This window comes from Triticum dicoccoides, chromosome 2B (assembly GCF_002162155.2).
Source record: "Triticum dicoccoides isolate Atlit2015 ecotype Zavitan chromosome 2B, WEW_v2.0, whole genome shotgun sequence".
Lineage (NCBI taxonomy): Eukaryota > Viridiplantae > Streptophyta > Magnoliopsida > Poales > Poaceae > Triticum > Triticum dicoccoides.
Genome location: NC_041383.1, coordinates 65233778 through 65248405, shown reverse-complemented (window position 1 = coordinate 65248405; position 14628 = coordinate 65233778).

Sequence of the window (14628 nt, the reverse complement as noted above, 5' to 3'; positions counted from 1 at the left end):
CACGCACGCCCTACCCTTATGAGCGCCTCCGAAAGACTGAGCCGGCATATCATCGATATACGAAGTCATCGTAGGCGCCTCGTCGTCGCCGGGAACGTCTCCTGCCACTGAATGTGCATCGCCGGAAATCCTGAAATAAATCCAGGAATAAATGCGACCACCAGTCCCTCTAACCATCCAAACACAAGTTGGTTCGCGGATGTAAGATGTATGTCAAGCATGAATGATATTGGACCACTAGAATATGTATGTATGTAAACTGACTAAGGGTCCACCACACGTGAAACGCTACGGGCGACTGGGAGGCGATTGCTTGGCGATCTCCTGCCAGCGCTAGGGTTAGGGTTTTGGCGGCGGGGGTGGTGTGTCTACGGTGGTGTCCGTGGCGGCGACTGTGCTTCCCTCGACGCGGACTGGTGTAGCCTCTCTCCTCTACGGGGCGCTGCCATGGGGGAGAAGGCGAAGGAGAAATCTGTGGTGACACCGGTGACAAAGGCAAACTCGGCGGCGACAGCGACCCCGGGGAAAGCAGCAAGCGGAGGATCTTCAGAGTCCCCGATCACGTGCAAGACGCTGGATCCCGCTGCAAGCCTCTCAGCGAGACTGGGAGGTATGATGTTGTTAGACAAGGAGGCGGAGGGTTTCGTCTTCGAGAAACCAGATCAGATCTTGCCCAAGAACTTGAAGTGGTCGGAGGTGGGGAAGGCTTTCTCCCCGCGACCCCTCAACAGGACGGTGCTAGAGAAAATGATGCATACGGCTTGGGGGATCCATCATGAGGCAAGGTTCCGAGACATGGGCGACAACATCTTCGCTGTCCACTTTGGGAGTGAAGGGGATTGGAAGCATGCAATGAATAGCGGACCATGGCAATATGATTTCAATGTGCTGGCACTGAAGGAATATGACTATATGAGAGTAATGTACGACCATCGAAGATGGTTTTTGACAAGACAGATGTGTGGTTCAGTCACGGGCCTCCCACCAGGAAAGCGAACGGAGGCATTTGGCAAAGCCGTGGGCAATTGGCTTGGTGAAGTTGTGAAAGTGGATGTCGATAAAGATGGTATGGCCAGAGGAAACCAGCTGTGAGTTAGAGCTAGGATTTCGCTCTTTGAGCCCCTGGTCCGTGGTTTCTTTCTCAAGACGTCTTAGGAGGATAAAGTGGGCACCTGGTTTGATTTTCATTATGAAAAGATTTTGCACTTTTGCTTTCAGTGTGGAAGACTGGTGCATGTGAAAGGATGCTGCAATCCTCCTATAAACAAGGCGGAGCAATGGGGGGGGCTGGCTGAGAGCCTCACCAGGTAGGAGCATTGGCTCTAAGAACGAGACCAAGGGAGGGAAGAACAACACTACCAACAATAGCAGTTTTATGAGCTCATGATACGTCTCCAACGTATCTATAATTTATGAAGCATTCATGCTATTATATTATCTATTTTAGATGTTTAATGGGCTTTATTATACACTTTTATATTATTTTTGGGACTAACCTATTAACTGGAGTCCCAACCCATATTGTTGTTTTTGCCTATTTCAGTGTTTCGCAGAAAAGGAATATCAAATGGAGTCCAAACAGAATGAAACCTTCGCGAGAGTTATTTTTGGAACGGAAGCAATCTAGGAGACTTGGAGTAGAAGTCAGAGCAGCTTCGAGGAAGCCAAAAGGCAGGAGGGCGCGCCCTACCCCCTGGGCGCGCCCCCCACCCTCGTGGGCCCCTCGTGGCTCCCCTGACCGACTTCTTTCGCCTATATATCTCCATATACCCCGAAAACATCCTAGAGCACAATAGATCGGGAGTTCCGCCGCCGCAAGCCTTTGTAGCCACCAAAAACCAATCGGGACCCTGTTCCGGCACCCTGCCGGAGGGGGGATCCCTCACCGGTGGCCATCTTCATCATCCCGGCGCTCTCCATGACAAGGAGGGAGTAGTTCACTGAGGGAGTCCTGGATTAGGGGGTGTCCGGATGGCCGGACTATGACCTTTGGCCGGACTCCCGGACTATGAAGATACAAGATTGAAGACTTCGTCCCATGTCCGGATAGGATTTTCCTTGGCGTGGAAGGCAAGCTTGGCGATTCGATATGAAGATCTCCTCCCATTGTAACCGACTCTGTGTAACCCTAGCCCTCTCCGGTGTCTATATAAACCGGAGAGTTTTAGTCCGTAGGACGAACAACAATCATACCATAGACTAGCTTCTAGGGTTTAGCCTCTCTGATCTCGTGGTAGATCAACTCTCGTACTACCCATATCATCAATATTAATCAAGCAGGAGTAGGGTTTTACCTCCATCGAGAGGGCCCGAACCTGGGTTAAAACATCATGTCCCTTGTCTCCTGTTACCATCCGCCTAGACGCACAGTTCGGGACCCCCTACCCGAGATCCGCCGGTTTTGACACCGACATTGGTGCTTTCATTGAGAGTTCCTCTGTGTCGTCACCTTCAGGCCCGATGGCTCCTTCGATCATCAACCACGACGTGGTCCAGGGTGAGACTTTTCTTCCCGAACAGATCTTCATATTCGGCGGCTTCGCATTGTGGGCCAATTCGCTTGGCCATCTGGAGCAGATCGAAAGCTACGCCCCTGGCCATCAGGTCAGATTTGGAAGCTTAAACTACACGGCCGACATCCGCGGGGACTTGATCTTTGACGGATTCGAGCCACGGCCGAGCGCGCCGCACTGTCACGACGGGCATGATCTAGCTCTGCCGCCGGACAACGCTCAGAGCGCCGCTCAGGTGTCCGCTCAGACCCTTAGCTCGGAGCTGACCGCGCCAATCGGGGGCGGACGGTTGGACGCCGCCTCGGAAGCCGCAATCCCTATGGCGATCGAGCCGAATACCAGCCAGGTCCTTTGTGAGGCATGTGACTCCAAGGTACCGGACTCCGTTCCAGACTCCGGATCTTCCACACCCCTTCCGATCGAACCCAATTGGGCTTCGATCATGGAGTTCACCGCCGCGGACGTCTTTCAGCACTCGCCCTTTGGCGACATCCTGAATTCACTAAAGTCTCTCTCCTTGTCAGGAGAGCCCTGGACGGACTATGGTCAGCAAGGTTGGGATGCGGACGATGAAGAAATTCGAAACCCACCCACCACCCACTTCGTAGCCATTGTCGACGATCTATCCGACATGCTCGACTTCGACTCTGAAGACATCGACGGTATGGACGCCGATGAAGGAGATAATCAAGAACCAGCGCCTATAGAGCACCGGACAATCACCTCATCACACGATGTATGCATGGTGGACACACCTAAAAGAAGCAACGACGAGGATCAAAAGGGCGCAACCAGGGATCGTTCCCTCGAAAAACAATCAAAGCGGCGGCGTAAGCACCGCGCCAAGCCCCACCTCAACAGAGACCCAGCCATAGAGCAGGGGGGATCAACGAAAGACGAACATGCCATCGAGCAACAGTCCAAACAGGGCGGACAAACCGAACAATCCGTCCCCGGCAAAGATAATAGTCTGGACGACCTCACGCCGGACAAGTCGCTGGAATAGAAGAACCTCCGCCAAAGGCTCGTTGCCACTGCGCGTAGCCTGAAAAAGCAGAAGCGTAAGCTCAAAACAGCGGAAGATGCACTCATAATCAGATGGGGCAAAGTACTCAATACCGCACACAAGTACAACAACAGTCATCACACAAAGAGCTATCCGAAGCGGAAATTACTACCGGAATTTGATGAAGAGGCCTTCGAGCCCCCACAGTCAAAAAACAAGGAAGCCACCAGGTCGGATAGACGACCCCACGATCAACATCAAGCGACAAAGGGCGCCACACTCAATCCGGTACGCGATCCGCCCAAGGATTCGCATCAAAAAAAGGTCCAACCAGATCCATCTACGGGCCAAGAAAGCAAGCTCCAGTAAGCAATACAACGCAAAAAATATCCGAACATCGCGGCACACCTACATACAGGGGCGCCACACATCCCCTATGTTTCACCGATGAGGTACTGGACCATGAATTTCCAGCGGGATTCAAGCCCGTAAACATAGAAGCATACGACGGAACAACATACCCTAGAGTCTGGATTGAGGATTATATCCTCCACATACACATGGCTAGAGGAGATGACCTTCACGCCATAAAATACTTACCCCTTAAGCTCAAAGGGCCAGCCCAGCATTGGCTTAAAAGCCTTCCCGAAAACACCATAGGAAGTTGGGAAGAGCTCGAGGATGCTTTCCGGGCAAATTTTCAAGGAACCTATGTCCGACCTCCGGATGCAGACGATCTGAGTCATATAACTCAACAACCTGGAGAGTCAGCCCGGAAACTCTGGAACAAATTTCTTACCAAAAAGAATCAGATAGTCGACTGTCCGGACGCCGAAGCCCTAGCAGCTTTCAAACATAGCGTCTGAGACGAATGGCTCGCCAGACACCTTGGCCAAGAAAAGCCAAGAACAATGGCCGCATTGACAAGCCTCATGACCCGCTTTTGCATAGGAGAGGATAGCTGGTTGGTAAGAAGCAGCACCAGCGACCCAAGTACATCCGAACTCAGAGATGGAAACGGGAAACCGCGTCGTAACAAAGAACCGCGCTGGATCAAGGATAACAGCCCGATGAGCACGGCAGTCAACGCCGGATTCAAAAGCTCTCGGCAAAATAAGAATAAGCCGCCCCCCAAAGATGACAGGGACGAGCCATCTAACCTCAACAAAATCTTGGACAAAATATGTCAAATCCACAGTACTCCGGGGAGACCTGCAAACCACACCCACAGAGATTGTTGGATCTTCAAGCAATCCGGCAAACTCAACGCTGAACACAAGGGGCTCGACACACCAAGCGAGGATAACGACGCACCCACAAGCAGAACACCGGAGAACAAAAGAAGTTCTCAGAAGAAGTCAAAACAGTAAATTCACTTCAGGTGACAAAAGGGAAAAACAGAGTGGCGCCTACGGAGATACACGCCATACGGCCTGCCCCAGAGGAGCCCCGCCACTGGTTGTTACAGCCAATCACCTTCGATCATCAGGATTACTCTAGAGGTATTCGGAACGCAGGCTGGACTGCCTTGGTCTTAGATCCGGTTATTGACGGATTCCAATTTACACAAGTCCTAATGGACGGCGGCAGTGACCTAAACCTGCTATATCAGGACACAACCCGCAAACTGGGAGTAAACCCAGCAATAATTTGCCATGGCAACACTTCCTTTCAAGGAGTCACGCCAGGCCCGGATACCCAGAGTATGGGTTCCCTTTCGTTAGAAGTCATGTTCGGCTCCCCCGACAACTTCCGAAGCGAAAAGCTAACCTTCCACATCGCCCCATTCATAAGTCGCTATCAAGCGCTACTGGGACGCGTAGCTTTCGCCCGCTTTAACGCAATACCGCATTATGCATCCCTCACACTCAAAATGCCCGGTCCACGAGGCATCATCTCATTAAAGGGAAATATCAAGTGTTCTCCGAAGTGCGGATAATGGTGCGGCTGCCTTGACAGCCGCACACTAATCCAGGTTTACTACCCCGGACATGGCTCAATGAGTCCGGCATAAACATACAAAGGCTTAATAGCCGCATAACCCTGTACAAGGGGCTCCGCGTGTTTACACCAGGAGACAATACAACTCGATTCTACTCATGTTTTTGTATTATATTTTGTTTATTTTAACATAGATTTCTCGCACGATTATTTTCCACTAAGTTCCTCTCTTTCGCAGACAAACACCGTGCTACACCCGTCCAGGATACGGCACAACGGAGACACAGGCGTAGACGTGCAGTAGGGACCCGTTTCAAGGATTCTTTTCAGATTAAGACCCTGCGTAAACCTTTTTTACTGTCTCTTGTTGATAACATCCCCCGGGTTTTGCTATAACCGAGGAGGAGGCTGGCGTCTTGGCATGTGGCCACGCCAGAATTTTGCGCGTTCCTGGGCACCAAGGGCTTTTGTTCGGCCCATTTTCATAAAGACCGAATACCTTAGGGAGTGTTCGGCGTCGCGAGTTTGGCCTTATATGCATCAGCTCTGAATCATGTCTTTGGTCAAAAGTTGGGTTTGCCCGGCTCCTGTGTTTTGCTGCCTTACGTTCCGCTCTATCGGCTAAGGCGGCACCAGGAGAACTACTGCGATTGTGCCCCGGTTCGGCCAGGCGAGCACCTCAGTAGAGAAAGCCGAAAACTGACTGTCATGATATAGCGAGAGACTGGTCAACCACTCGATGACCTTCGAAATCTTTAGGATTCCTCCACATTAACGAAGGGCCGCTTCCCGGTCAGGCACACACGCGCCCCGAATTCGGGCGAGCGCGGTGCCCCTAGGGGCTATTCGGTATCCCCACTGTCAAACTCCTATAGCTAAGTGAAAGTGATAAAGCATTATAGTCCGTTTGCCTAGTTCGCTGTACTATCACCTCCTTTATAGGACCAAGACATTGGATTAAGTGTGAAAAGGCGCCTTCTGCGAACACCCCGGTATTATATGCGTGGGGGCTGAAGCCAACGACTGCCATCTTTCAGGTTATATACATATACATTAACGGCCGCACAGGAGGCATTCTAATTCTTGAAAGCACAAGTATAAAAGGCTTTTATATTTCATCAAAATATTGTTTTACAATAGCACATGCTATTTGAACACAACATCCTTCGAGCACTGCGTCTCTATTACACGAGCGCCCTGCAGGACTTCCTCAAAATAGTGCTTGGCAGGTACTCGACTTTCGTCCGTATCTCAGGATGCAACAATACTGGCTTCCATATCCGCCCAGTATGTCTTGACACGGGCAAGGGACATCTGTGCGCCCTCTATGCACACTGACCTCTTCGTCGCATCAACATGCGGCACCGAACCAAGGAACTGCTGCACCAAGCTAAAATAACTCTTCGGCTCTGGCTCTTCCGGCCACAGACGACTCACGACGTACCTCATGGCGAGTCCAGATAACCTGTTCAGCTCCGCCCAAGCGGCCAAATGGCCGGATACCGAAAGTGGGCGCTCTGGATTGTGGAACTGCGACCAAAAAAGTTCTTCCAATTCATGGTCACCTCGACCCCGGAAGTGTTCGGTCGCGTCTGCGGCACTCGCCGCCAAATCCAGATAAGTGTTCGCCGCACTCCATTTCCGGTCTAACGGAGCATACGTAGGATCCCCGAACTTCATCCGCAGCATATAAGGCTTTCCAGCCGTGATATCTCCGGCCTGACGTAGCTCCTCCTTCATAGCTCTCATTGCAGAGCGAGTGTCCTTGGCCTTGGCGGTGACCTTTTTAAGGTCCTTCTGAGCCACCCTATCTTCTTGTTCAAGAAGTTTACAACGGTCGGCAGCATCCTTTAATTTTATAGCCATCTCGGCTATTACTTTCTTGCTATGGTAGTGAGCAGCCTGTTCGGCTTTTAGCTCTTCAGCCGCTTTAACGACAGCCGCATCACTTTTCCTCGCTTGCTCCTTGGCTCGGGCAAGTTCCGCCCGAAGGTTCTCCAAGGCAGCAGCACCATCTACATTAAGCACATATATTATAAGGCACAAGCATCGAGCTCCTCTTATCAGATGTCTTTGGAGACATTACATACCTTGTGCCTCGTCTAGCCGCTTATTTACAAGCGCGATGTCGGCATCTGCTACGTCAAGTTGCCGCTTTAGCTCGGCAGATTCATCAGTCCGGCTAGCCACCGAACGCCTCGCCACCTACATAGAAAAGGTGACATATTATACCTGGGATTATGATCCTCTGTGCGCCGTCATTTTTGACAACACATAGAGTCTCAAGGGCTACTACTTATATAGGGCGCATTTTATATATGCGGCTCTACCAAAAGGTACACCTTTTCACGTATCTCAAAGCCTGTCAGTAAACTCCTGGAGGCCTCGTACAATCTGCTTTCTGCGGATGAAATCCTTCCAATCATCATGTTCATCAACACACGGTGTTCTTCTGAGATAGACGCTCGCCCGAGCAAATCCTTCAGCCCCTCCGACCGCGCACCAGAGGGTGCCGGACTAGTCTGATGACCTTTTTCAGGGTCCAGACTTGGAGAAACCCTCTGAGACGACACCTCGGGGTCGCCTGCCTTGTAAGATGGTACAGCTGGGGGAGGCGTTTCGCTCTGCATCATCTCCGGACGAAGATCCCCTGAAGATGAGCTCTGCTGAGAAGGGTTGAGATCCGAACTGCAAGGTAATATTTCGGTTATCTTCCTCAGAAATAAAACAGGGATGTCACTCATTTTGGAACCCCTCTCTTTACTTACGGCTCGGTGGAGAGCTGATCCCCTTGGGGGCGCAATACGGTCGGGGCATTCACCGGCGCCGGACCCTCTAACGAAGATTTCTTCCCCCGCTTTGAGGCCATCGCCTTCGGGTCGTCAGAGGCGGTCCTTTTCTTTCCCTGGTTGGGGGAATTCTCGATTCCTCCCTTCCTGACAACCTCCTTCACGGAGGCGGTAGCTCCTGGGTTCCCCTCTTCGCCTTCTTCCGAAGGCGCAATCTTCAGCATCCTGGTCAACACGGGATCCGGCGTGGTCTCAGGCAGGGGAGCCAGACACCTGATAAGCTTTGCTTTCGCTATCCACTCCTTTTCAAAGGATAGCTCTTTTAAGGGCAGTTTTATGATAAAAATACGGATGGCGTGTCCAAATACGGGGCTACTTACTTGAGCATCCGGGCGATTGCAGCTCAGACCTGCGTCCTCGGACAAGTCCGGACACCTTGCTTGTGATCCGAAGAACAATTTGTACATCTCCACGGGCGTCGTGCCCATAAAATGTTGGAGGACTCGTAGTCCCTCCGGATTAAATTCCCACAGGCAGAGAGGGCGACGTTTGCAGGGTAGCATGCGGCGAATCAGCATGACTTGCGCCACTACGGTCAAGTTGATATCTCTTTCTAGGAGATTTCGAATGCGGCCCTGCAGCAAGGGCACGTCTTTGGACGGCCCCCAGTTAAGCCCTTCATTGACCCATGACGCTAGCCATGGTGGGGGGCCCGAGCGAAAAGTAGGTGGTGCCACCCATGTGGTGCCCCTGGGGGATGTGATGTAAAACTAGTCCCGTTGCCATAAGCCGAACTCCTCTTGAAAAGAGCCCTCGGGCCATGGAGCATTGGCCATCTTGCTTATATTAGCCCCTCCGCACTCAGCGTGCTGCCCCTCGATCATCTTCGGTTCTACCTTGAAGGTTCTAAGCCACAATCCGAAGTGAGGAGTAATATGGAGGAAGGCCTCACACAGGAAATGAACGATGAGATTTGGAGGATGGACTCCGGAGCTAAGTCGTGAAATTCCAGCCCGTAATAAACATGAGCCCCCTCACGAAGGGATCAATCGGGAAGCCTAGCCCTCGAAGGAAGTGAGATGTGAACACCACGCTCTCACCGGGCTGGGGAGTGGGAATAGCCTGCCCTTGAGCAGGCAGCCTATGCGAGATTTCACCGGTTAGATACCTGGCATCTCTCAGCTTTCGCATGTCCTCTTCCGTAACGGAGGAAGGCATCCACCGGCCTTGGAGGTCGGAGCCGGACATCATCGAAGGTCCGAAGCACCTGAATCTGGAGCTTTGGGTGTTGGAACTCGAGGCAAGGGGCGGATTTGATTGAATTGAAAAGAAAGGAGCCGAGCCTTGGTCTCTTTATAAAGAGGTTGAATACCAAGAGCCCTCCCCGTAACCGTTTGGGACTCACTTTCAATTAGGAAGTCATACCAAAGGCACGGTTGGGTTACCCACGCTCGTATTGATGAGAATCCCGGAATAAGGGGACACGATCTCTGCTTTGACAAGACGCGCCGAGGAAACCACCTCGCTAAACGCGCTGAGGTGGAACAGTAAAACAATTCGAATAAAGGCTTGGCCGTGGTGTGATGTCATGCTGCGGAATACGTCAGCAGACCAGATTTGTGCAGATATTATTCTCTCTACGATGGTATGTGGAACTTATTTTGCAGAGCCGGACACTATCCTCGTGTTCAACATCTTCTATGAAGTATTCGGAGGAGGAACCCGCCTTGCAATGCCGAAGACAATTTGCGCATCGGACTCATCGTCATTGAAGCCTGGTTCAGGGGCTACTGAGGGAGTCCTGGATTAGGGGGTGTCCGGATGGCCGGACTATGACCTTTGGCCGGACTCCCGGACTATGAAGATACAAGATTGAAGACTTCGTCCCGTGTCCGGATAGGATTTTCCTTGGCGTGGAAGGCAAGCTTGGCAATTCGATATGAAGATCTCCTCCCATTGTAACCGACTCTGTGTAACCCTAGCCCTCTCCGGTGTCTATATAAACCGGAGAGTTTTAGTCCGTAGGACGAACAACAATCATACCACAGGCTAGCTTCTAGGGTTTAGCCTCTCTGATCTCGTGGTAGATCAACTCTTGTACTACCCATATCATCAATATTAATCAAGCAGGAGTAGGGTTTTACCTCCATCGAGAGGGCCCGAACCTGGGTAAAAACATCGTGTCCCTTGTCTCCTATTACCATCCGCCTAGACGCACAGTTCGGGACCCCCTACCCGAGATCCGCTGGTTTTGATACCGACATTCACCCTCAAGGCTGAGGGTATGTACCAGTAGCTATGTGTTTGATCTCTCTCTCTCTCTCTCTCTCTCTCTCTCTCTCTCGTGTTCTTAATTCGGCACGATCTTGATGTATCGCGAGCTTTGCTATTATAGTTGGATCTTATGATGTTTCTCCCCCTCTACTCTCTTATAATGGATTGAGTTTTCCATATGAAGTTATCTTATCGGATTGAGTCTTTATGGATTTGAGAACACTTGATGTATGTCTTGCATGTGCTTATCTGTAGTTACAATGGGATATTCACGTGATCTACTTGATGTATGTTTTGGTGATTAACTTGCGGGTTCAGTGACCTTGTGAACTTATGCATAGGGGTTGGCACACGTTTTCGTCTTAACTCTCCGGTAGAAACTTTGGGGCACTCTTTGAAGTACTTTGTGTTGGTTGAATAGATGAATATGAGATTGTGTGATGCATATCGTATAATCATGCCCACGAATACTTGAGGTGACATTGGAGTATCGAGGTGACATTAGGGTTTTGGTTGATTTGTGTCTTAAGGTGTTATTCTGGTATGAACTCTATGATAGATCGAACGGAAAGAATAGCTTCATGTTATTTTACTACAGACTCTTGAATAGATAGATCAAAAAGGATAACTTTGAGGTGGTTTCGTACCCTACCATAATCTCTTCATTTGTTCTCCGCTATTAGTGGCTTTGGAGTGACTCTTTGTTGCATGTTGAGGGATTGTTATGTGATCCAGTTATGTTATTATTGTTGAGAGAACTTGCACTAGTGAAAGTATGAACCTTATACTACTAGAAATTAAGTCAATAACGACCAACGATTGAAAACTCTTGGTTGTTATTGGTACATGATTGAGTCCCACCTCCAAATTAGCCCCGTGAACCCTCTCTAGGTATGACGGTCGTTGTTTTGTTATGTTTAGAAGGAAATTCCACATCCTTATCTACTGAAACGACCAATAAAAAGGGAGATAAGTATTCCATACTGAAAAGGGGAAAAGTCCACCTATGCCCACAAATCTCTCCCCAACGCATCTCTCCCTCCAGCCGCCGCCCGGCCCTCCAGCCGCCGCCTCCCCCACTTCTGATCTCCCATCTCCGTCCCAACCTTGAGCGGAACAACGGATTCTGGTTGAGCTCGGCGTGGTTACAGTTCCCGGTGGCATCCTCTGTGATGGGTCTTGTGGGGTGGGCCGCGCGCTGCTCATCTTGGTGTTGGCGGCCGCGGCCTTCCCCTGCTTGGCATGGCGGCTCACTAGTGGATCATTTTTTATGGCGTTGACGCAGCCGGCTCCGGTGGGGCTCCTTATCATACATCTCCGCCTAGTGTGCTTCCAGCCACCGACCATTTTTAGGTGATGCTCGCCCCCAACATTGCTACACCACAGGCCTTGCCATGCCTGCCAGGTGCTTGAGTCCTCAAATATGGATTGAACCTAAGAAGTCATCCTGGGGAGCAGCCACCATCTTCGCTTTGGTCTCCTATGCTGGCAGTCTGGCACCCACAGTATGAGAAAACTTTGAAGTCCAGAGTAAATGCAGAGTATGGTCGTTACATGTGTCAATATATTCTTATACATTACTTTGTTTTGCTCCAACTATTCCATTGTTCAGAATTATGCAAATAAATTTCACAAGGCTATATGCTTGATCGTCATTTTTTTCTTTGTGTTTTATTTCTGTGCAATATGTTTTGTTCATCAAAAAACCAGGACGCTAACTACATAATATATCTGACCATCTCACGAGTATTTTACGTATATATTCTAGTAGAACTTGATGTGCTGGATTCTAGCTAGTTAAGTTTAGTCAGATGGATCAACAATGCAAAAACACTATAAAGTGCAGTTTTTATTCAATAGAATTGATAAGATTTTTTTGTATTACATAGTTAAGCACTTCCCGTGAATTACACGCGTCAGGTGTATGTTTTATATCCTTCATGCAGCATTCTTCCCATTTCTTGAACTGAATAAGTTGTAACTGAAATGCCAACTTTGTCGAGAGGAGCACTGGTGAAAGATCATGAATGTCGCCTAGAGGGGGGGGGGTGAATAGGCGTTTTAAAATATTTACGGTTTAGGCTTGAACAAATGCGGAATAAACCTAACGGTTAATTTGTCAAGCACAAAACCTACAACAACTAGGCTCACCTATGTGCACCAACAACTTATGCTAAGCAAGATAAGCAACTATGTGATAGCAAGATATATGACAAGAACAATATGACTATCACAAAGTAAAGTGCATAAGTAAAGGGCTCGGGTAAGAGATAACCGAGGCACGCAGAGACGATGATGTATCCCGAAGTTCACACCCTTGCGGATGCTAATCTCCGTTTGGAGCGGTGTGGAGGCACAATGCTCCCCAAGAAGCCACTAGGGCCACCGTAATCTCCTCACGCCCTCGCACAATGCAAGATGCCGTGATTCCACTAAGGGACCCTTGAGGGCGGTCACTGAACCCGTACAAATGGCAACCCTTGGGGGCGTTTACCGAACCCGTACACTTTGGCAACCCTTGGGGGCGGTCACCGGTACCCGTCAAATTGCTTGGGGCGATCTCCACAACCTAATTGGAGACCCCGACGCTTGCCCGGAGCTTTACACCACAATGATTGAGCTCCGAACACCACCAACCGTCTAGGGCGCCCAAGCACCCAAGAGGAACAAGCTCAAGGGCACCAAGCACCCAAGAGTAATAAGCTTCTCAACTTGTAACTTCCATGTATCACCATGGAGAACTCAAACCGATGCACCAAATGCAATGGCAAGAGCACACGGAGTGCCCAAGTCCTTCTCTCTCAAATCCCACCGAAGCAACTAATGCTAGGGAGGAAAATGAGAGGAAGAACAAGAAGGAGAACACCAAGAACTCCAAGAACTAGATCCAAGGGGTTCCCCTCACATAGAGGAGAAAGTGATTGGTGGAAATGTGGATCTAGATCTCCTCTCTCTTTTCCCTCAAAAACTAGCAAGAATCCATGGAGGGATTGAGAGTTAGCAAGCTCAAAGAAGGTCAACAATGGGGGCAAAAACGAGCTCAAGAGATAGGGAACCATTGGGGAAGAAGACCCCCTTAAATAGGTCCCCACGAATCTGCCCGTTATGTGCAGAAACCTGTAGGACCGGTACAACCGGTGCACGAACCGGTACAACCGGCCAAAGCAGAGGAAAAACCAACCTGGGAAAAGCTCTAAGCGGTACAACAGCCTGGGGAACCGGTAGTACCGGTTAAACCGGTTAAACCGGTCAACAACCGCCCATGAACCGCTCCAAAACAGAAACTAGTCCGGTGGTAGAGCGGTACATGGCCGGTACAACCTCCGGACCAATTTTGGAGCGGTACAACCGCTCCAAACACCGGTTGTACTGGTCAACCGGTACAACCTCTCTACGGGGCGGTACAACCTCTCTATGTAAAACAGGCAATATCAAAACAACCACAACTTTCGCATACGAGCTCCGAATTCGATGAAACCAAGTTTGTTGGAAAGCTAGCAACAAGGGCTAACACAATCTTGATAGAAATATCAATAAGAAGCAAATGAGAAAAGGCCCATAAGAAAATGGTGAGAACCCTTCCTTGGATAAGACCGGTAAAACCTCCAACACCGAAAACATCGTAGAAGACGCATGCGAACTCCGTTTTCGATGAACTCAAGCTTGTCATCAAGATGACCATAAGCTCCAAATCTCACAAGGAGAAGAACCAAACAAGAACCAAAAAGATGATGCAAGGATGCAATGGTTTGAGCTCTCTATGAACGATACGATCAAGCAACTCATCGAGAGCCCCCCTTGATAGTACGGCAATCAATCCTATAACCCGGTCTCCCACAACTACCGTGAGACCGGTAAAATAGAAAACCTATCAAGGGAAAACCTTTGCCTTGCACATGGTCCACTTGAGCTAGATGATGACGATCTTGACTCCCTCAAGTTGGACCACCTTTCTTGATTGCATTGGCTCGAAGAAGACTAGTTGATTGCTCCCCCATACTCCACTATGGGTGAGCCACTCTTCTGCACATCTTCACAAGTCCATTGTCGCCACAATGGATGGCAAGCTTCAAGCATATGATCTCTTCGTGATGATTCTACTTGA